Raw genomic sequence first — 22,991 nt, 5'->3', positions numbered from 1 at the left:
GAGAGAGAGAGAGAGAGAGAGAGAGAGAGAGAGAGAGAGAGAGAGTCAGTCTTTCATCGTACAGAGGTGAGAAGCTTCTTCCTTGTAATCCCCAGCAGGGCCCTTTTTCTTGAGGCATATTTGTACTATTCTCTTTCATGGTCCTGGTTGTACCTGGCCAACTAGGATACTAGATATTCCCCCCAACTCACCATTTTATCTCACATCTTTGGCTCTTTGCTCAGACTGCCCCCATAGCTAAGATGCACTTTCTGCACTGATGCCTTTGAATCTCCGGCTGTCTTTAAGATTCAGTTGATACCAGCTCACTTGTCCCTTGTGTTGTTAGTGTTCTCTTCCTTTCCTTAAACTGTTATTTTTTTCCATTGTTAAAGCTGAAAGGGATTTCAAACGTCATCAAGTCTAACCCTTTCATTTTACAAATGAGAAAATGACTGTCTAGGATGTTTAAGGTAGTGAGAGAGTAGAAGTGCTATTTTTGTACACATTGTATCTCCCTAGTAGAACAGAAGTTCCACCACTAGGTACTACTAGCACTTAGCACAAAGGCTTGTACATAATAGGTACTTCATAAATGCTTACAGAATTGAGCAAAAGGACCAATATGTAGGGAATGGGAGTGGAGGAGTTTGAATCAGGGATATCTTCTCCACGGAGTGAACATCTGGGCTTAACCTTGAAAGAAAAAACAGCTGAAAGGTAGAGAGATAGGCAGGAATTACATTTCAGGAAGGGTACTGAGCTGTTGCACAGAGTAGGTAGACGGCTCATCAGTGGATCTAGTTTTTAAAAATCTGCCCTATTATTGCCCGAAGTGATGCTCAGCACCATTCTCTACCATCAAGATTTCTCTAAGCACCCACCCTGAAAGTTCCCTTCATCCCCTTAGCTAAGGGGGAACCCTACCTCCAGAAATGAAGGTAGAACTCTTTGCAAGGCTCCTTCGTCCTGCTTGATCTCCATTTTGCATAAATTATACTGAGCATCGCAGCAATAACACATCAAACTTTTCTAAATCGGATTCAATGGACACATAGTGTGCTCAAACTGTTTGCTTTTCTGATTAGCTGTTCAAGTAGTCTAACAAGCAGCATAATATAAGTGAGTCTCTACTCCTAAGAGTAGAGACTGTAGTTTAAAAATAAATTTATCCTCATGGCTCTGGACATATGGCCTTGCACACAGTAGACCTTTAATAAACATTGTTATGTCAATTTCTTTTCCTTCTGCCATAGTTTCCTTCAGGTGTTTTCTTTTCTGTACATTCTCAAAGCAGAAAAGGACCCTTTTTGGTCCTACAAGTTGAGCTTGTACATCAGAAGAGAAGACTTCACGGTGTTTCTGCCTGGGACCGTTCGAGTATCAGACGAGTATCGTCACCACCACACAACTGAAACCCTCTCAGCTGCTTTGTTTCTTAGGTGAACAATTTGGAGGAAGACAGCCTCAGTTTTTCCAGTAAAGTGAGGAATTCATTCTGCTTTGAGTGAGCATGCTCCCTGGTGCTGGGTCCTATCTTTTTATTGAAATATCCCATTATTCCTACTTTCTGAACTCGGAATGGAGTATCTACCAATTTTGTACCCTTTTCTCTTCCCACAGAGATTATCTCTGGCAGTTAATCTTCAAGTCAACAGTTGCTACTGAATTACAAGCAGTGGGGCCGCTAGGTGGCGCAGTGAATAGAGTACCGGCCCTGGAGTCAGGAGGACCTGAATTACAAACAGACATCTTCCCAGAGCCTCAGCCTCAGTCTTGGGGACTGCTGTTTCTCTCTACACTTATGAGGAAAGTTGAAGTTTACATCCCGTTCTGAGACTCCAGACCTGGCTGTTCTCTCTGCCCCTTTCATTTTTCCCTGGTGATCCTTGTCGGTCCTGATGTCTAGAGATATTACATCACTTGCTTAAAGTCACACACGAAGCAAGTGGCAAAGCCTCTACATCCGCTGCCCTTTCCACGGCACCACAACGCGGTGGGATTTATAAAGCTGTTTTTCTTTCGCACAATAGAGTGTTGAGTTTGGGGGGGGGGGGTGGCGTGTAGATTCACAATTCACAGTAGAGTAAAAAAATAAAGCCATCAATAAAAAAATTCCAAAGACATAAATGTAATAACTATAATTAACAGCATTATCTCATAATATAATTATACAGGTGAAAAACAAAGAGCTTTCAAACTATTCTGGAAAACAAAGAGGAACTATAAAATAAAAATAAACCCCCCCCCCCAAACCAAACAAAACCATGCTTAAAATGGCTGTACCCTCTGGACCAGAGGTTTCACTGTTAAGATATCCCAATGAGGTTAAAGACAGCAACTTTCTATGTATATAAATCAAAGTATTTATAGCAGCACAAAGAACTGGGGGGGGGGAAAGGTGCCCATTAATGGAAGGGCGTAGCTAAACAGATTGTGGTATATGAATAAAATGGAGCTTTGTAGCCCTGTAAGAAACAAAGGACATGAATGTGGCTGAGAAGCATGGCAGACTTATGAAGTGATGCAAATGTAGTGAGCAGAAAAGGAAAAGAAAAGAAATAAAGATTAACAATATAAAAAACCAAACCAAACCAAATGTAGGGTAACTGTAATGACCAAGCTTGCTCTCCAAGAATTTGAAAAAATGTGCCTCCCATCCTCATTGGAGAGGTGTGAGACTACAGGTGTGGAACATTGTATACTGCCATAAATAGGTATGTTAGTCAGGTTGGCTGAATTACTGTAGTTTTTTTTTTTAATCTGTTAAAAATTGATGTGTCTGGATAGAGGGAAGAAGGAGGTACAAGTGGAAAGATGTAACAGATGTAAAGAATATAAATAATGTAAAAAGAAAAGTCATCCACAAAATTTATACACACATACATGGATCCATGAAAGAAATACATATGTCGGGATATAATGGGATGATTTCTGATCAGGATAAGTTAAGGATGAGACAAGTTTTCATGGAGGAGGTGCCATTTAAATTGGGTTTTAAGTAAATTACCATACCTGACTGCTATCAATTTGTTCCTCTATACTATGAAGAGCCTTAGACTAATACACTGATTCACTGTTCCTCACTTTGAAAAGCTCCTACTTTCTCCCAGACTCCTAGCGCCTTTTATTCTCCCTTTTTTCACTTTCTCCTAACTCCCTAGAGCATTGTACATTTACACTTCTCAGCAATGACAGCATGTTGAAACAGAAAGGGATATGAGATTGTCTAGTCCACAACACCATTTTTCAGGTGAGTGATCTGGGACCCTGAGGGGTGAAGTACTGGTTTCTCAAATACATTTTTTTTTTCTTTGAAGTCCTCTCAGGACATAGCCCAATGCTCTTAGTCTGACAGTCACTATCATTTTTTTATTAAATGAATACTAAATGATTTTCTGAGCATTTGGTCACGTTATTTTAAAGTTCACAATAAACATTTTGGTGGAATTGGGGTTTTCAAAAGCTATGTCTGCTAAGTGGAAGGTCTGTGAGGTATTGCAAAACAGGAAAGCATTTGTGTAGGGATCTGATTATAGGGTGTTTGCTGTGGTGGTAGTACTGGTTGTTGCTGTTTTGACTGGGCAAGGTGTCAACTTTGCTCATTTTAGAAAGTCTTATCACCAGGCTGGTTCCAGAATAAAGAACTTTTCAGCCACAGTAAATATCCGGGAACATCTACTAAATGATAGAAGAATTGTAGTTTGCTTTTGTAAATGGAGTACACATGTAGACAGCCTAAATGGCTTGAACAAATGAAATAAAGCTTTGAGCTAGGGAAATGTTTCAGTTGATTAAATGGAAAACCCCTGGGGGGGGAGGGGTGGTTCTGATACTCCTGAATCCTACCCACTATGCTTCCATTTTATAAGTGGAAAGAAAGGGTTGAATTTCAGACATCAGTGATTTAAGTGGCATTTTAAGCAGCAGCAGCTACACTCCCAGAAACTACCTTTTGCTGTTTCTTTCTTTGACTGTGTCTGGCTAGAGAGTGTTTCTACTCTTTGGTTCAATATGCTAGACTCTCAGAATGGCTTCCTACTAGATGTAGTGGTTTTTATTAGCAGATGGGAAGCCATGCAATAGGAAAGAAAGAGGAGAGGCTCTCATAAGGTTAGACATTCTGGTTTTGCTTTTATTTCTTATTGCTTACCATAATGCTTTGGTTTAGAAATATGGTGAAAGCTGTATCTTGGGGTCTGAAGGTTCCCAAGGAGAATTCATTTCTTTAATCCCTTCTCCAATCTGTACCAGTGTGTGCAGCAGATCTAGAATGCATTTATGACTTTTATTCCAGATTCATGTAATTCCTCTTCAATTCTTTAAGGCTAACATTCTAAAATCTTTTGTCTTGTAGTGAGTATACAATATTAAGGATGAATAGTCAGAACATGACTGGAGGAAAAAATGGTAGGTTCTGCTTAGTTCAGTTCGGTGGAAATACCATAGGTCCATGTTAAGTGCTTTCGAATGAAAGAGCAGAAAACAACTATTCCTTGCTTGAACCCTGGAGAGGAGCAATTAGACATTGTTGTTCTTCTATTCGGAGGGCTCAAAGGGAAAGTGTCTCTATGGGTGGCAGTCTCACTTAACCAAGTTCTTTCTGTATTCCAGTGACCACACCTTTGTTGGAAGGGCATCGGCAATTAATTACTCTCATATCTCTGAAGGAGAGTAACATGACAAGGGATCAACATCTTCTCTTGTTTCCTCAAACTCCACTTCCAAATCCCATCATCCTTCTTTCTTCCCAAAATCTGAGACTCCTTGGCCTCAAAAGCCAGAAATCATGCAAAAAAAAAAAAATGCAGGATATGTTTGGCACCTGTAACTCTACAGCATAAATAGAAACATCAACACTTTAAAATAATGATATTGATCGTAGTATTCATAAAAATTAATGTGTATTAATAGTAAGTACAACAGAGATGGCACTACACAAAATATAGTTTAATGGAAGATCCTTAAATGATATCACGTTTAGTTATATAGGTCATAGGAAAGGCAAATATCAAGGGTATATTCATATCCACATTTCACAGGAAACAATCATAACCAGCAAAGAAAACTAGCTATAACAATATCAATAAGACTATAAAAAGAATAACTATAGTCAGTGCATAAGCAAATAAGCAATAAGGAAAGGAATAACAGACATTGTTAGGATATAAACATAATTAAACAACAGCAAAATGAAATAAAAATTACTCAAACATGCAAGGCACATTTCATATGAGCAATCTCTAGCACTATGGCCTGGATACATAACAATTACTTCTGATTCACCTGTAATATAAGTTGGTCTAGTGACTGATTAGATGGATCTAGCTCTCCTGTCACATGTTGACCTCTCTGGTCTTATATCTGAGTTAGCAGATGTTATGTGATGATCGCTTTTTTACATGGCAGCCAAACCAGCCTAGATGAAGGAGAGAGAGGATATGCCAGGCAAGTCAAACTGCCACTACCACTTCCTCTCAAGCTTTAATGGAGATAGCTCAGGACACTGAACCCAAGTGACTTAAGAATAGTAGTACCCTTAAAACCAGTGGTCCTATTTCCAGTCTGGCCCCTATAGCCTTTATTGAGAGGAAATATCAGTGAAGGGGCCCACTTTCCTTGCCACCCCCATCACCATCTCTTGACCAACTGCCATTGATAGATATGCAAGTCAAAAAGGCCTATGATAGGCATACCCTTACCTCAATCCCCATTACTGGTCCTGCTACCAGCCCTGCCCTTGTAGTGATCATCCTGGGAATGAAACACCATGGAGAGAGAACCTGGAAACTGCTTCTATGAGTGATGCTACCATAGCTTCCTAATACCCAGAAAAGACAGTTCTTGTCACCAAAGACCTCAGCACTGTCAAATGATTCAGCATCAGAAAGTGATATGATTTTATCAATGAAAATTATGCTAATGATGATACATTACCAACTCCTAAGTTGCCATACTAAAAGGTCCATGATACCTTCCCATCTGACTTGCAGATGGAAATATCTTATCACTCCATGTTTGCTGCAGTCTGAGTAGAGTACTACTGTACCTCTCTGAAGTAGGATCTGTAGGCTATGGTCTACACTGCCTATGAAGTCAACAGGTTCCCCGCCCTTTATTCTGAACAGCAGATTGAATAAATTTTAAACATGTGTTTTGTAAAGTTTTACAATCATAATACTTAATCTCTAGCTCTTCCAAACAAGCCTGCCAGGTGAATTACAAATTACCTGTCATAAGGCATACAACATCAGAAGCTGTCCCTCTGAGACTCTGTCAATCTCATTACACATTTGGTTGCATTTTACTATTTTTATGTCGCTGGTGGCTGGCCTAAGCCAAGTCTCACATTGCTGTTCTCTTGGAAGACATGATTCCTTTTTATAAAATGGCAAATTTTGGCCTATATTATCTAACACAAAAGTATAGCCTCAGCCTTACTCACACATCAAGTTTCATTTCTGAACTTAACTGCAACATTTAGCACCTGGTACTGGTCTCAAATTTTTTAGAAGCTCTTCTTCCTCAGAGTCTTGACTGTAATATAGCTCTGGGTATTACTTATTACTGCCAATTGCTCTAGAGAGAATCTATGTTCAAATGACTCAGGTAATACCAAGAAAACTTTTGGAGTTTTCTGACTTGCTTTTATGTTTGTAGCCTTAACTACACAATATTCCAACCTCTTCATATCCTGTGCAGGATCCTTAAAATGTCTTTATCCTTATATTTTGAATCTATGTCTAATATTAGGCAACTGCTATGATTTTCCACACCAAACACACAACAATACAATTCAAGGGCTTTAAGCCCCATTTTTAAAAAGACTGCTCCATGTGTGACAAATTCAATACTTAAATTCATTCAAGCAACAAAATTAAAAATTATCACAGCAAGAAAAGCCCTATACAATTTAATATTCTATGTAAGAAATATCAAAACGCATGAACTCAAATTCATTAAAGATTATCAACTTTTTCCAAGTACTAACATGTATCATACATATAACATATGAACTTGCTTGTAAACACATAGCACATCAATAACATTTAGCAATAGATATACTGAACAAAAATATTTTTATTTCAAAAGTAGGTAAAGTATAGGTGATCAAGTTAATCTGAAAAGACTTACAGAAACATCTAGTTAAATAAAAACAATAAAACATTTTCAGACAGAAGTTTTCCTGGAATACTCCCTTGGAAAACAATTTTAATATATAACCGGGAGATGAAATAAAGTTACTTGTGCCTTAAAAAAGAAAGAAAAGAGAAGAAATCAGGAAGAAGATTGCTTGTTGATAGTACAGAAAAGCAAACAAAAATGATTTGGAGATGGGGAGTGAATCTTCTGAGGCAAAATAACCAAAGCACAACATATAAAACCAAGAAATAAGCAACAAACTAACAAACCATTCTCCTGGGAGAATACAGTTAAAATTATTCTAATGTATCATCACCAGAGCAATCCTATCCAGCAGAAAAAAAAAAGAGCTTGATGCAATGGTCTGTTCAAATTCAAAGTCACCACTAAAATTTCAAGGCTAAAAAAATAAAATTAGAAAAAGAGAAAAGTGGAAAAATTAATTGCCATAGACCAGCCCCCTTGTGTAAAGATTATAAAGCTTCCCTCCAACTACCCTTTAGCATTGTTTAGGGAACTTGGGGGATTCCCCACGTGTAATACTTGTTACCCATGTGTAACAAGTAGAGGGGAAAAGAAAGGGGCATTTCTTGCCCTCTCTGGCCACAGCTAGCAATGACCACAGGAGCAAAGAATAGCCTCTCCCTGCTTGCACACCTGGGGGAAGGGTGGGGCAAATCATGTCATCAAGCATTTATTAAGCATCTGATAGGTGCCAAACACTGTACTATTTAATTGAAAAGGATATGTGTGTGGGAAAACCCCCACCCAAAATTTAATCAAAAACTCAGAAGCTTCCCAAGGTAGGAACAGAAAGCATTTATTCAATTCTCACGAGAAAGGGGCATTACCAGACCAGTGGAAGGAGGCCAGTTTCCCTAGGGTTCTTAATGGGGGATATAATGAAATGGGAAGATATTTGAGGCAGGCAGACCCACCAGCAGACTATTGCAGGAGTGAGGTGATGAGAGATCCTGCACCAGTGGCGGTAGTGTCAGAGGAGAGAAGGGGTGTATTTGAGAGATGTTGCAAAGGTGTTGCAAGTAGATGGAGCTTGGCAACAGATGGAACAGAGGAAGTAAGAGATAGTGAGGAGTCAAGGCTGACATCTTGGTTGCTAGCTTGAGAGACTGAGAGGAGGATGTTACATCCTCTAGTTAGGTAGGATACTAGCAAAGGTAAGAAGAGAAAAGGATTCAGGGAGAAAGATAATGAGTTCCATTTTACTCAGAGTGATTTTAAGATATCTCCCTGCTTGCACACCTCAGGGAAGGGTGGGGCAAGTCATGTAGTCAAGCATTTATTAAGCACCTAATAGGTGCCAGACATTGTGCTAATTGAAAAGGATATAAAGAAATTAAAAACAAAACAGTTCATACACTAAAGGAAATCAAAGTCCAGTGGGGGAGATAACATGGAAACAATTATGTACCTCAAAATGACATAAACAGGATAAATTTGAGATAATCTTAAAACAGAAGGCACTAGGATTAAGGAGAACTGGGAAAGGCTAGCAGCTGGGACAGCCAGTTGGAGATACTGAGATACTTGTTAAGGCTTGGAGATGTGAGATTTGAAGGAAGCAGAAATGCTAGGACAATATAGGTAGATGTGAGAATCAAACACATAGAAATAGTAATTAAATCCCTGGGATCTGATGAAGTAGTGTAGAGGAAGAAGAGAAAAGGACTCAGGATAGAAACCTGTGGGACACAGGTTAGAGGGAGCAATCTGGATGAGACTTCAGCAAAGGAGACTGATAGAGACAGGAAAAGGAGCAGAAGAGAGTGGTGTCCCAAAAACCTAGAAAGAAATATTAAGGAGGAGAGAATGATCAATAGTGTCAAAAACTGTAGAGTGGCTGAGGAGAATGAGAACTGAGAAAAGATCATTAGACTGCAATTAGATCATTGTGATTAAGAGAACTTTGGAGAGAGTAATTTCAGTGGAATGCTAAGGTTTGAAGTTGGATTTGTAAGAGGTTAAGAAGAGAATGAGAGAGGAGAAAATGAAGTCACCTGTTGTAGATGACCTATTCAAGGAATTTGGCCACAAAAGACAGGAAAGAAATAGGATGATAGTGGGGATGGAAGGATGAAGTGAGAGGTGTTTTGAGGATTGAAGAGACATGGGCATGTTTCTATTCAGTAAAGAAGCCAGTAGACAGGGAGATACTGAAAATAAATGATTGAACAACATGGAACAGTTTGTTGGAGGAGACAGGATGGAATGGGATCTCTTGAGCAGGTGCAGAGATTAGCCTCAGTAAAGAGTAAGGTTACCTGATCATCTGAGATAGGAGTGAAGGTCCAGTTGAGATTGTGTAACAAAATTTTGTAGTGAATCCAATCAAAGTGATTGTATGGTTTTCTCTCCTTTAGTTCAGCAGAACATGTGTAGAACCAAAAGTGGTGGATGGTGGGAGTGATCCAAGACTGAGGCATGGCATGGCAAAATCAGCAAAATGATAAGGGGGTCTAGGAGTCAAGAGGTAAGGACAGTGTAGCATTGAATTGGTTCAACAAAGGGTCAAGACAGGGAAAGAGTGCTTAGTGTAGGGGCAATGGCCTAGAAGAGAACTGAGGTAGCAAGGGACTGGAGGTCCCAGTGTAGATGAAAAATGGGATTTGGTAAAATAATGCAGAAGAAGGAAAAATAAAGGGATTTCTGAATTATCGAATATGGAGCATTCATGAATGACAGTAAGGGTATGATCATCTTTGTGTGTAGCTGAGCTGGGTTGGAGGAGTAGGTCATGGTAAGTGAGTAGGTTGAGGAACTGAGTGGTATTTGGGGGAAAGTCATTATGTATATTGAAGTCCCTTAGTATTTGATCAGGAGTTGGGGAGGAGAGAAAAGTTGTGAGCCAGGTACTAAATTCATTGAAGAAGGAAAGAAGGAAGTAAGCTGCAAGTCTGTAGACAACAACTATCAGGATTTTGTTTGACTTGTAGTGATGAAAGGCCAAAAATCTCAAAGGAGGAAAGGAAGTATGCAGAAAAACTGGAAGCAAGAATGGGGAACAGGGAGTATTCCAATTCTTCCTCCTCAAGAAGTGAGCAAGGGGTGTGAGTGAAGGTGCATCCAATACTGGAAAGGCTAGCCAGGGATACTGTGTTGTCAGGGGGAGAGCCACATTTCAATAATAGGTAGAAGATAGAAAGGGTGGGAGGGGAAAGACTTAGGATCAAGGGAAGTTTGTTGCCTATGGGACATGATTTCCAGAGGGCACAGTGGAAGGGGAGAATCATGTTTGGCTGAAATTTGGGGGTAGGAGTAGTGAGGGGATGGAGATAAGGAATTGGGTGATGGAGGATGGGGAATTTATTAGCATGGACAAAAGTCATAGCTGATAGTCATATATTTTAATATCAATAATACATAGCTTAAAGACATAATTAAATGGTAAGCAAAACAAAGCAGGCTATGATAGGACTTGCTGCCAGGAAGGCTGGGATGAGGGGAGTGGCAGGAGGTGAGGGGAGCTGACACTCTGCACAGGTGAAGAGGGCTATCTATTGGATTCCAGGGTCCTCTCCTTACCTGCAGCTACTGGCTTTCTCAGCTCTCTATTCCTCTACTTTTGTCCCTTTCTGGGTTTCTCCAGAGGTTCTTGGTGAATACTTCTCTTTGTGAAAGAAACAAGAAGAGGGACTCTGGATCCAATGATGATTTAGACTTGAGTGGAGGTCGATGTGACCAGCATGGCAAGAAATAGCCAAGATCATAGCTCACCAACTAATTACCCAAATGATTTTTGTTGTGGGAAGCTTCTTACCAGAATATCACTGCCTGGCTCCAAAATTTTCCTTTTTAATTCATTACTCATCAAAGCACAGGTATTTATGGAAATTCTACTCATTGCAAATATAAGGCACTGTTATTTAGCAATGGGTGAGATACAAACAGTTAACAATCATGGAACCTGTTCACTGAGCATTTAGAACAGACTCATGGGAACATAAGACATGCACACACTGACCTGTAAAAGTTAATGAAAAGTATTGTTTTTCCATTTGTCCTGAGTTGTGAAACCACATAAAAGGCAACAGGGTTGGGGGTGCAATTGGGGATGGGTGTGGGAACATTCCAGATAAAAGAAAGAGCTCTCTGTCCTGATTCTGTGACTGACAGTTGTCTGATCCAATTGGACAGAAGACTACTGTGTGGAGGTGAGACATATTACTTTATCATCTTCCCTTCTTTCCAGTCTCTTGTGGGTTTCCCTAGGTTGGGATCACCCATGAATGAGTTACTCCTGTGTTGGTGGTGGCTGGCATCTGAAGTGATTGGGACTCTTGGGTCTCAGATGCTGCCATGATGGTCTCTCCCAGAGCATCTAGAATGATGAAGCAGTTGTGTGGGTTTGTGGAAGTGCCTAAAAGGCATCTTTCTCAACCTCCTGCTGAATGACCTCAGCAGTTTCCTAATGAACCTGTCTTCCTCTAATGCACCCAGCCCATTCCTCAGGGGTCAAATCAGGGGTGAGAGTATTAGGGATGAGCAGAGAAAGAAGAGTGGTCTAGGTAGGTAGCTTCTCTGAGCACATAACCAATAATACTCTTATAAAACACATATATTCTTTTAACAAAGAAACCTATTTATCCAAATCCATAGCAACACAGAAATCAGAGAAAGCATACATAAGAGAAAATATACGAGATAATACAGAGTGAAAGTGATTTCCTACTGTGAGCAAAGTAATAGCTCAACCAAGAAAGAATCCCAGGTCTTATCCAAAGGGAAATTGCCCAAAGTCTCTAGTATAGCAAATTGGGGATAGGGATATTATGGAAATTACCAATGCCTCTCACATCAGCTTCTTCATTAGAGTTTTTTCTTCCTTCTGCAACCTGGCACAAGGTTGGCAGGGTCTGTCTTCTGCCTTGAGGCTGAATAACCCAAGGTAGATTAAAGAGATAAGATCCCTCTCCTCTCCTCTCTCTCTTACCCTCCCCTGTCCCTTATACAGGCATGGACACTGATCTCTACCAGTGAGGAGAGAGTCACATACTAATGTGCTTTGAGGCTCAAGTTATATTGCTCCTTCAGAGGAAGAATGCAGGCCCTTGCAAAGAACACCTGGGACAAATCCAAAATCTGCAAACAATCCTGTTATATATAATATAAAACACAACAGTTCTTTGAAACAAGAGTGACTATCCTGGCATCCCAGGTAATCAACTTTAGGCAACATTGAAAGTGAAATAAAACAAATGCAAGTATTTTTAATACCAGGAAGTCTGTATCTTCAAGACATATAGGTGTTGTGTTTTAATCAGCCAAATGGAGTTTGTTAAAGTATGGTAAGAGTTCCCGGTTTCCAGAGGACATTGGGGGAGCATGACGGAGAGTAGCTATAAGGAAGCAAAAATCAAGAGGACACCTGACTTGTTTGGAATCACTCTGACCAAAGCCAGAATCATATTTTTAAACCAAGTCAAAGGCTGCCACACATTACCATCTCAATCCATTTATTTTGAACATCTGGGGAAGGAAAGTGTGATTGGGAAAGAAATAAACTCTCCTGATTCGGGATTAAAAATGCAGACTTCAAGAGGCTTACAAATCCCACAGTAGTTATACGATTACTTGCTCCCAATCAACAAAGAAGCCACCTTCTCTACCTACCAGGATCCACTCGAGCATCTTGCCTAAAATTTTCCTGATCTATCAAAATGTGTCTTCTGTCTCCTGAAATTATATAAGCGTACTTGGAATCTCTTCTTTGTTCCTACAAGTCCCCTGCTTGTAGTTTGTTTTAACAGTTTATATCATATAACCGTCTGTCTTGCTAAGTAAGCTGAAGGCGGAAAATAAGTAATTGATTTTTAAAATTTGTTGATGTCTATTGGCCTTCAGAGTTTCGGTTCCACATAACAGGTCCTATTAATAAACACTTGTATAATTAGCAGGAAAAAGGGTACCACAAAAATTCTCTAAATTGCCAGAGCAGAAAGCTAACTGGTGCTTCTGATCTGAAAAATACAACCACAAACTTGTTTCCGCCCGGTTTCGAACCGGGGACCTTTCGCGTGTTAGGCGAACGTGATAACCACTACACTACGGAAACACGCTGTCTACTAAAATTACTCAAATGAAACCCTTGAAAAAGTTTAGTTAATTCAGATTAAAATCTTCCTTTTTGTTTTATCCCTAGATTTCCGTTCCGAGGTTACTGTCAAGGCTATACATACCTGCTTATCTACCAGCCCTTTCCTCGTGGATTCGAAACCACTTTTCCTGACAGCCAAACCCCAAAAAGCTCCAGCCCTAGGCACAACCCTTTACAGCTAAATAGGCAGTGGAGAAAAACTCTAGTGCTGATCCGTCAGCAGAAATCTCCGAAGGTCAATTTAGGGGGCTACTGCTACCTCACGCCCCCGACAAAACTCACGCTCCTGGGAGACCAGCCCGGGTTTTCATGCCATTCCTGGGCTCCTGAGCTTTGCTCGAGAATTTCTGAGCATTCAGTAAAAAGTTATTCGAAAGTTGATCGTAGGCACAGTGGAGGGGAGAGGGAAAAGGGACGCAGGGCTGGGGTTTTCTACAGTTGTTCCCGCGGACCGTTAAATTCTGTCAGGTTTTGGGAAGCTAGAAAGCTTTGCTGAATGGGTCAGGTGGTAGGTTATTAGTATTTTGTGAAAATACTAAAATCTTGTCACCTGATTGTCTCCAGAGTCAGGACATTTTCAGCTACAGCAATTCTCCTAGAGCTCCTGATGAACAGTAAAAATAACTTGATTCTGCAGAAAAAGTTTACAGAGGAAAGAGTGACAATACTTTAAATAATTAAATCAATAGCATTATTTTACGAGTAGTCGTGGCCGAGTGGTTAAGGCGATGGACTAGAAATCCATTGGGGTTTCCCCGCGTAGGTTCGAATCCTACCGACTACGTTTTCTGTTACTTGAGAGGCACTTGGAAAATTTAAAAAGATATTGGTCGATCCTGAGCTATTTTATATTTCCATCTTTATGCCTATAAAGAAGGTGGCAGTTGATGCAAGTAAGGCTTTAACCCTTTTAGCAGAAAAAAGAGTATGTGAGGTGAGCACGATATGAGAACTGTGAAACCTTGTCTGGAGTAGAATGAAAGTGGAAGTGGATCCTGACTTGGAATGTAAGTGCCGGCAGCTGACTGGACTGAATGAATGCCTGAAATTCTCTCCCCAATTCCCCCTACCCCGCCCACCTTCTCTTAGGTGACTCCATATAAGGTTCCTGTCCACAATCTGGTTTTTACCTTAATTTCTTTGGGGAGGAGTCCTTCTTGAGTTGATATAAGGAGAGAAGATCAGGACTTGGTTTCAGAATTGCTAGATAAAAAAGTGAAAACAAAAATTCCCTTTCAGACAAATGCTTTAAATAGGTTAACTTTTTAAAAGGAAAGGCTAAAAGTGGGCTTTTCTACTTCTAAACAAAGCAGGCAGGCAGAAAAGAAGAAAGCAGAAAAGGAGGAAGGAAAAAATACATAATAAATTATAGTCACTGTGACTGTGATTTGGAGACAATCAGATTGAAATTTTACTTCAGAATTTACTTCAGAAATTACTTCAGGTGGAGAAGGTACCAAAAATTCTAAGCAAAAGTTGTTTAAGCCATCAAATAAAGGGTAGTACAAATTAAATTTCATTAAAAGTTCATCCTGGCTCCTGTCATCACCTGTAGCAACTGAGTCTCTCTCAGCCCTCTGCTTCCAAGCTCTCCTGCCTAGCTTTCCTTTTCCTCAGTAGTTTCAGATGAAAACTTGGATTCAAGTGAAGGTTGCTGAATTCAGAATGAAGAGAAGTGGCCAAGATCATGACACCACCTGCATGCATCATCTTTGCTTTGTGGAGTGCTACTCCTATCAGTGGCTTGGTCTCAAACTTCTCCCCTTCAGTCCATCAGTACAATTAAAGAAAGATAGTTATGGAAATTTTCTTCATTGTAAATATATGACAGTTATTAAGCATAGGGAGAGACATGAACAACTCACAGCACAGTGTCTATCCACTGAGTTTTGGAAGAGGCATTTGAAGACCTAATATGTGCACACAGTGATGCCTAGGGGTTCATGAGGTGGATGATCTTTCTGTGAGTCTTGAGTTGTGATGTTATGTGAAGGGCAGCAGCTTTTGTTAAGAATAGGGGAAAGAAAGAAGGGCAGAAAGGAAGAAAGAAGGAGAGAAAGAAAGGCAGAAAGAAAAAAGGAAGGAAAGAAAGGAAAGGAAGAAAGGAAAAGAGGGAGGGAGGAGGCTTTGTTTTTCTCTTCTGGCTCCAAAATCATCCTTGATCCAATGAAAGGAAAAAAATGCCTTTTGTGGATAAGAACACCTTATCTTCTTTACTCCCCTCTAGGCTCAGGTGCCAGTGGCAGGTCTTTCTAGGTGACTAGAATTGGCCAAGTTTATGGATGCTCCCACATCAGGTCATGACTAGCATCTGAACTATTTTGGATTCTTGGGTCTCAGATGCTTCCAAGAACATTTCTCCCCTTCCTAGGATGATAAAGTGGGTATATGTAGATTTGTGGGAGTGTTTGAAGGGTACCCCACTTCAGCTCCCATTGATTTGGCTCAGAGATTCCTCCTAATGAATAGTTTCCCTCCAACAAACTCACTCTCTTTCTAAAGGGTCAGACCTATCTGGTGGAAATCACAAGGCTTAGCAGAGATACTGGGAAGGATAGGCCAGCTAGGCAGCCTCCAAATGTGAACAAGGGTGGTGAGGTAATATCTTTATATATGGACATATTTTAAATGCAAAAAAAAAATAATTTTCTTCAAAGTCTGTACATAGATAAGCATGTTGTGACAAATCAAACGGAGACTTTAAATGTACAAAGCTCAAATCTTCAGCAGACATAGGGAATAGCAGGCCAGGTAGGCACATAAAGGAAAGAGAGGTTGGATTGTTTTAAGGGATTTGAGACTTTTTCCTTGTGTTCACAAATATTGAGCCTTTAGTTGTTCCAGGGCTGCCAATGTAAGTAGGGTTAAAGGGCTCATCCAGAATTTGAAACCAGGACCTCTCAAACACTAAGCTAGGATCATATCCCTAGACCAGTAAACCAAACCCAAATAAATGCTCCCACTCCACCTTAGCCCAATTTCCGTATGTCTTCGAAAAAGTAATTTTCTCTTGAGATTAAGGAATCTACATGTAGTCTCTCAGCACAATTCATAGATCCAAGATTCACCGACTACACCATTTCCTCCCAGTTCAGGGATCTCTTAGCCTGGAAGCACCTAGTGTCCTACAGTCATCTAACAGACTTTGGGCATTCATCAATATTCAGTCCATGCCACCCTATTCCCCCTTCTTAAGGGCTCCTGACTGTCATTCCAGATCTTTGGGAAGCTGAGAATGGGAATGCAGCTTCTCTCCACTTTTCTCAGGGGAAACTTGTGTGCTGGCACTCTTTCTAGGCCAAAGAATTCACCTATTGCCTATAACTGAAGCTGGTCTTTTGCAAATTATGAGGTCTCCCTCATTTATCTAAGCTGGTTCTCAAAGAGCCCAAATGAAAATGGATGGCATTCTAGGTATAGGAGACAAACTGCTTTATTAAACACAGTTGGTAGATATTAAGGTAGTGTTATTTGTTTAGAGGAGTGGATAACAGTGGGTATTCAGTCAATTGCCAAGTTGTATTGGTTTTTACCTTCTAAACTTTTCTCCTATAGGCCCCCTATCCTTCTTTGACACTGCCAACATTGTGCTGATGATCCTCATCTTCTTAAGCCTTGACAATTGCAATAATAAGTGTTTCCCTGACACAAGTCTCTTTCCACTCAAGTACATCCTCCACTCATCTGTCATATTTATCTTCTTTATTCACAGATCTGACCATGCTATCTTCCCTTCTCCACCATTCAATACATTTCACTAGCTCCCTATTTCTTTGAAGACCAGATATAATATCTTCTGTTTAGATTTTACAGCCCCTCATAACTTGGTTCCCAAAGACCTTTTCAGCCTTTGTTCACCTTATCTTTCACTTATTTGGATCCAGTGACACTGGATCTCAGTTCCTTGCACAAGATACTACCTCCTTCAACTGCGTGAATTTTCATGCACTGTCCTCAATGTTTGGCACTCTCACCTCACAACAGCTTCCTTGTTTCCCTGACTTCCTTCCCTCAACTGTGTGAATTTTCATGCACTGTCCTCAATGTTTGGCACTCTCACCTCACAACAGCTTCCTTGTTTCCCTGACTTCCTTCCCTCAACTGTGTGAATTTTCATGTACTGTCCTCAATGTTTGGCACTCTCACCTCACAACAGCTTCCTTGTTTCCCTGACTTCCTTCAAGGCTTCAGAAAGAAGCCTTTCCCAACCACTTTAGTGCTAGTGCCTTCTATTTGAGGCCATTTCCCCTGTAGCCTGTATATCTTGCTTGTACATATGCTTGCAAGTTGTTTCCCCATGACATTTTTTTTTAAAGCAATCAGGGTTAAGTAACTTGCTCAAGGTTACACAGCCAGTTATTATTTCTGGGTGTGGTGCTGAGTATCTGAGCCCGGGATTCGATCCCAGGTCATCCCGACACTGGAGCCGGTGCTCTCACTCGCTGAGCCACCTGGCCGCCCCTCCCCCATGACATTTTCAGCTCCTTGAGAGTATCTATTTTTTCTTTATATCCCCAGTATTTAACACAGTAGTTGCTTAGTAAATGCTTGTTGATTTGGTATTGTAATTAAATATTATTTTAACTTGTATCCTTATCTGCTTTGTAATTACCATGCTTTATATAAATAATGTATATTGGTTGCCTTGATGCTAAGGATGAATTGAACAAACTTTCCATCACTATTCCGTGCTCTCATCTACTGATCAGTCATTTTCTTTTTTACCTCATACATTTCTTTGATGACATTTTTTTCACTCAGTTTCTCTTCAAGTTCCTTGTTTGTACGGAGTTGCAATCTGCTCATTCCTCTCCATTGCCATTTCAGTGGCCCTCAATTTTATTTCTCCCAAGTTCACATCTCATAGCCATATATAAAGTAGCAATCTTTGAAATCTCCTGTAATGCCATGCACAGAAGCTTTCCAGAAGACCTGCTACTGTGAACAGCTTTTTTAAGGTTCTGATTACTCAGTATAGTGATCACTCTATTTATTTCATAACAAAAGCAAAACATCCATGGAAAATGAAGGTACAGCATAATTCCAAATACAGCATTCACCATATTACAACTTATCACAGAAAATCACAATATAATATTCACAGAATAGTCTCAAAGTAAAATAGTCACTCTTAAGTTAATTCAATCAGTCACAAAATAGTCACTCTTAAGTTAATTCAATCAATTATCAGTAGTATCAAAGTACACAGTCAAAGTCTTCCACTCTTGGGGCAAAGTCTTGATTAACTCAATCAGTCACTTATGAGTAACAATAGTCTAAGTACTCAAAGCACAATCAGTCACTTATTCAGTAAAGTCTTACTAAGTATCATTTACAAAACCCTCCACCCCTTAGGTCACTAGTAAACTATAATTACATAATTACTCAGCTCCCAGTTCCTCCACCAACTCTCTGGGCAGGTCCTGTTCCACACTGGACTTGACAAGGTCTGGTCCATGTCAGCTCCTTCATCATTTCTGCTCCAAGGAATTCAAGCCTCAACCAAGCAGCAAAGAATGTCTCAGCATTCCAGTCATGCTTCAGTCACCTGGGCTCCTGGCTCCTGGGCTCCTGGCTCTGGGCTCCTGAGCTCCTGTTCAGAAGAAGCTCCTCCACCACCTCCACCACAAGTTCTCAGGACTCAGTTCTCCATTCTTCTGTAGCTGCTCTGCCACCAGATCTCAGTCTCAAGGAAATTCTGACTATGCCTCTCTGTGCCCCTCCTATATACACAGCATTACCTACTTCACTTCCCTCAGCCAACTTCCTGTTTCAGTAACAAGGGGACAAGGTTCATACCTTCTGTTTCCCCAATGAAGGCTTGATCAGTTACTAAGTGCTAAGTACCTGCTACTTTTGCCAACACAAAGGGATCTTCAAATTCAAAATTACATTGCCATTACATCTTGGGACTTAAAGAAAGAAGCAGATGTTAAATTAATGATAAAAACACACCAGAAGTCATATCTTCAGCAAATGTGAACACCTGTCTCTGGTGGAATTAATGGAAGCTTGGCTATTAGACTAGCAGAAAATTGGTCAATTCTCTGAGAACCATTGGAAGGTTGGTTTGTCAGCCCTTCAGGGGTCCAACCCTTGTCCCAGAAATTAAATCAAAACCCAGTTCCTTAGTTCCATACAAAAATAACAGTGGGTGCTGTAAAAGGGAAAACATTGAGAAGCTTCTGAGGACTGAGACAGAAGCTGGGCTGAGACAGACTTAGAAGAAAAGGGGTCCAAATTTTGGAAGTTAGATTGCTTGAAAGAGATCTGACAGGAGGAGTGTAGGACAGAAGGTGTAATGATGAACCTCTCCACCATTACAGATCTCAAAGCAGTAATTCTGTAACTCTTTTCTCTATTTGTGGCAGTTGAAAACCTTTCCTTCTGACCATGGACTTTCCTTCTTTCTTTAAAATGTTTACTTTGTCCTAATAAACAATGTTGACTACAGGGCTTTGCTAGCTTGAGTGCACTGATAGTGTAATAAAAAGGGAATTGAGAAGAGAGCATCTCAAAGAAGAGGGGGAATTGGATTTGATACTGAAATGTTTTTGCCAAGGAAATGCTTCTGGCTGGGTATTTCAGTTGTCAAATAGTGAGTCATCTCCCCTAATAATTGGAGGGTTTGGATATATCAAACACTATGCTACTATGTCTGTTTGCTTCTTTCTGTATGTTGTGTACCTAATCTGTTCCACTGACCAACCACTCCTTTCAGTGAGGAATGAATTACACATTTTTTTTTGTAAAAGTTTTCCGGAGCAGAGGAGCAGTGTTCATCCAGGGAAACTACCCCCTCCCCCCCAACCTAGGCAATGCCAATGATACTGTGAAAGAGGAAAAATAGCAAGAGTTGAATGACCCTGCTTACCACATGATTTCATCACTTCTCACATACAAGGTCATCAGGTGGAAATTGATATTCAGCACCTTGTACTAATGTACTACTGATGTAGCTGTAATTTGGACCAAGCAGTTTGGAATTATGTTATAATTCCTGTCTTGGCCACCCTCCATCAAGTATCACCAAAGCTATCAGAATAATAGAGATAGATACCTACAGGTTCAGGGAGATTTCTTCCAGTTTTCTTCCTCTTTAAATTAAAAATGGCTGGTGATGATTTAAAGTTACTTTTCTGATTTAAGGTTTGAGTTGTTTTTTTGTTTTCTGTTTTTTGCTTTTTGGAGGGCAATTGGGGTTAAGTGACTTGCCCAATGTCACACAGTTAAGTGTCTGAGGTCAAATTTGAACTCAGGTCCTCCTGACTCCAGGGCTGGTGCTCTATTCACTGCATCACCTAGCTGCCTAAGGTTTGATTTTTAATTCATTTTATTCCTACCTATGATTTTGCATCCTCAAAACTTATTTCAGATACTTTCTCAAAATATGCCTTAGCAGAGATGTGTCCAAGCTGGGGTGATAACTATTTTGTGATTTAATCCATTCTTATAGGAGGAGGGGAATCCCTTAGTCATTGATCACCTTCCCTTCATCCCTAAGGAGACAAGGGGGAAAAAATCCAATTGGTTTAGTCCAGCATTAGTAAGAAAAAGGAAACTCCTATGTTAGGATGGTGAATTATTTCCAAAATTAAATGCTTTCTCAAATCTCCCAATGGATATTTACCAAGAGAAGTTTACATCAAAGCAGGTTGTTGGGTCTGAGAGAGTGAAATTGGGAGGTGGGATGGAAGAAGGGACTGGTGTGAAAAGGGAGGATTGGCTAGGAATCAGCATTTTGGGTTACCCAGCTACAAGGTATCCCACCCTATGCTTCAACTTTACAACAAGAAATTCAGGGAAAAGTTCTCTGGGAACAGCAGTGGGAGAAGGTGGGGACCAGGAAGGAAACCAAGCTGGATAGATACATCCTGTACCTCTTTTCCCTGGATGATTATCCTGCAGATGCCAGTATGTCCAGGGAGAGGGTAGAGGCTGAAATCTTGTGCATGGCTGACTCTGGGCTCTTCTAATAGCTTTCAAGACTAGGCTGGGACCAATGAAAGGAAAAGGTATTGGTGACAGAGAGTGCAACGAGGCTCTGGAGTGGCATTCAAACTCTGTCTGGCCTCTGCAGTATCAGACTCTCAAGGCTGAGGTTGCAGAGAGATTTCTGCCAGCTGATTGGGTATTTCTCCATCCCAGGTTAGCTCCAAATCACTACTCCAAAGGCCAGGGAAAAAAGGAGCAGAAGCTCTGATTCCAGAGAGACCGTCTGGTAAAGACCTTTGCTGTCTGAACTTCTTTCTTCCCTGGATTTGCAGTCAATGGGAAAAGGCCCTAAGAGTTAGACATGAACAGATAGTTTGCCAGAGTGGCAATGATCTAAATTGGTCCAGGTAGCAAGGCAATTGAACAGAAGGTTGGGAAAGTTTCTCTCTTTTTTTTTAATTTTCAATTTGAGAAGTTACAGTTTTAGCTAGTTTCCGTAGTGTAGTGGTTATCACGTTCGCCTCACACGCGAAAGGTCCCCGGTTCGAAACCGGGCGGAAACAGCGTTGCAGCTATGTTTTTGTTTACTTTCTACCCTGGAAGGGAGGATTATGAAAGACCTGTTCTGCCGAGGTCCCTACCCTGATGGATTCCGGAGATTGTTCACTGACTATCTCGCGCCATATTTTGAGGTAGAAAGTGCCATTTTTGCTAGGTAGATGAAGGAAAATTAGGTATCTTTATTGTTACAAGGGATGAGTCACTAGATAGGGGGAACATACTTTACAGGAAGAAGTTCCCAAGTGGACCTTGGAATGGACCTTATCTTCACCAATGGTCTGATCACTATTGTAGGTGAGAGATAAATTCTTTGGCCTAGAAACAACTTTGGTACACTCTTGATTTCCTTGGGCTTTCCCCACCAAGGCGGGAGAGAAGTGGCATCCAAGGGCGATCTCACTTTACAACGTTAACTAATACATTTTCCCCTTGGTTTAGATTTTGAACAAATGCTTAAGACCAAGTCTTGAAGTCTGATCAAAGCTAGAACAAGCCATGTCTCCAGAGATCCTGGGATGAAGCATATTACTCACCTCCTGACTGAGACGGGATGGACTCAAAGTGAATATGTATATGTATATACATGTACATACACAATACATATGTATATGTACACAAAACATACACAAATTAATGTCTACATTTGTATGAGGGCAGGACACAGGATCATTGATAAAATCAGAGAAGTAAGTTCAGAGTGATTCACAAACAAGCAGGATAGTTTTGGAAATAAAGTGTGGAATTTATTAGGGTTTTTTTTTTTAAAAGCAAGAGGTATGAAATGGAAAATCATATTTTCATATTACAATCCTCTTCTTGTGTTCTTATATATAGAAGGAAATGCTTATCTTTCATATATAAGCTCAGAATAAAAATAATTAAAAAATTACAATGGCCAAACTTGTCCTGGAAGAAGAGATAAGATAATTGGGGAGGTAGGGCTTTATGAGTATGAAACATTGCAAGTACTGTCAAATGAAAATTATATGTTGGTTAGTTGCTGCACTTTTTTCTCCATATTTTTATTCATTCATTCATTCATTTATTGTTACAAGGGATAATTCACTGGATAGGGGAAACATACCTTTATAAAAACAAGTAATAGCAAGTAAATTTTTTAAATAAAAAAAGAGGCAAAAGAACCATATGGGATGACTCTGGGAAGGGAGGGATGGAGGGAGGGAGACAGAAAGACACAGAGAGAGAGAGACAGAGACAGAGACAGATAGAGACAGAGAGAGAGAGAGAGAGAGAGAGA

General features: G+C 40.3%; 3 non-coding genes across 3 annotated transcripts; 2 read left to right on the top strand and 1 right to left on the bottom strand.

Moving 5' to 3' along the window:
• Window positions 1-13,122: 13,122 nt before the first annotated feature.
• On the bottom strand, window positions 13,123-13,195 carry TRNAV-AAC (transfer RNA valine (anticodon AAC)). Its single transcript has one exon. It is a non-coding gene; the product is annotated as a tRNA-Val (tRNA).
• A 744-nt stretch (window positions 13,196-13,939) lies between these two features.
• Window positions 13,940-14,021, top strand: TRNAS-AGA (transfer RNA serine (anticodon AGA)). The gene has a single exon. It is a non-coding gene; the product is annotated as a tRNA-Ser (tRNA).
• A 7,641-nt stretch (window positions 14,022-21,662) lies between these two features.
• Window positions 21,663-21,735, top strand: TRNAV-CAC (transfer RNA valine (anticodon CAC)). The gene has a single exon. It is a non-coding gene; the product is annotated as a tRNA-Val (tRNA).
• Window positions 21,736-22,991: the final 1,256 nt, after the last annotated feature.

The sequence above is a fragment of the Petaurus breviceps genome, unplaced genomic scaffold (assembly GCF_028583685.1).
Source record: "Petaurus breviceps papuanus isolate PSGF00001 unplaced genomic scaffold, PetGlider_PUasm1.0 180, whole genome shotgun sequence".
In the NCBI taxonomy this organism is placed as follows: Eukaryota; Metazoa; Chordata; class Mammalia; order Diprotodontia; family Petauridae; genus Petaurus; species Petaurus breviceps.
The sequence above is the reverse complement of the archived record's forward strand: the minus strand, read 5'-3'. Positions and strand labels throughout refer to the sequence as shown.